Raw genomic sequence first — 1,477 nt, forward strand, 5'->3', positions numbered from 1 at the left:
TTAGTTTTTTTTTCTTCTTACCTCCTGGAGCAAAGAAAAAAACATTTACAAATATATATATACATTTCAATGTATGCTATTTCAATTTCTTGTTTTGCCGGGATGGCATTATAACAATGGTTGCCGGGTCCGCTGAAGGCGGTGTCAACAGTGATGGCATATGTTTGTCTGGATGCTCACTAGGAATAGAGAGTACTTTTTTTTTTTTTTTTTAATTCCAAAAATATAATTAAATGGATCATGGTAAATAGTAAAAATTAAGGATTGTGGGAATATGAAAATTGATATATGTTTACATAAACCCGTTTTAAAAAAAAGTTAAATTTTAATTCACATTTCATTAACAATAAATACTTAAATCGAAACTTCATTTTTAATTATTTAAATAATAATCCAGTCGGTCTTTTATTTTTTAAATATTTATCTACTGAAATAAATATCGTTAAGAAATGATTAATTTTTTTTATTAAAACTAATTTTTGAAAAAATGACAGAAAAAGTTATTATAAAAATATAAATTTTAATGTTTGATAGATACAAATTAAAAGAAATATTTTTGGAGCCAAATTTAAATATTAATTTCGATGAAATTTTATGTTAGTAAAATGTATTGTAAAAAAATAATGTTATTTCTCAATAATGATTTGTTTATTTAAAACGTTTTACCAAAAAATTTAAAACGGTATAAAGACTGAGAGGACAAAACAAGGTTTTTGGTCAGTATTGGACCTTGTTATAGGTTGATCAACCCTGACGAAGCCCTGCAAACGTTGGCTGACCAAACGTTGGTTAACAATAATTAGTTTTTCTACTATTTTGCATCTTTATTGACCGCAACCCGGACTATCTTCCTGGTAGGTCTACTTCAAAATTTCCGCTCTGAACATTCTTTTTTTTTTGTTTAATTTGTACTTAATTATCTATTATATATAATTATATAAGATAATCCACTGTGGTCCGAGATGTAGTTGTGAATATATTGCTTGCTATGTCAACATTTGTTTTTCGGCTGAGTTGTTGTGTGTCAAAGTGGTTCTTTGATAATGTCGGTATCGAACCACCTGGTAAGATTATTGTTGGTTTCATACAAGGTCCTGATACGCGCCAAAGATAAGTCACAGCCTACTTATGAGATTATCCCATTAAAGCATTTACACCGCCTTAAAGCACAGTTTGAAAGCTCATATTATCATAAGCTTGAAACCATCGACTAGATGATTGCTTCGCCTACAATGGCCTGAATAGACTTATCCCAGATACTTAGCCCTGTTAATCGATTATTTAAGTCGATACATTAAGTCTATCCCTTCTCTGCTTATACTTGCATGGGCCTTATCATGTCATCATCCTACAAAAGATACAGTCTTCAAAAAGATTACGGTTTTCTCTTTGAACATAGGCGAATTTAGTCACAAAATTTGATAAATGGAAGTAATTTTAATATTAATAAAGATTATAATTAGTATAAGTATTAAAA

Source organism: Halyomorpha halys, unplaced genomic scaffold (genome assembly GCF_000696795.3).
Source record: "Halyomorpha halys isolate HHAL.00 unplaced genomic scaffold, Hhal_1.1 Scaffold2465.1, whole genome shotgun sequence".
Taxonomy (NCBI): Eukaryota; Metazoa; Arthropoda; class Insecta; order Hemiptera; family Pentatomidae; genus Halyomorpha; species Halyomorpha halys.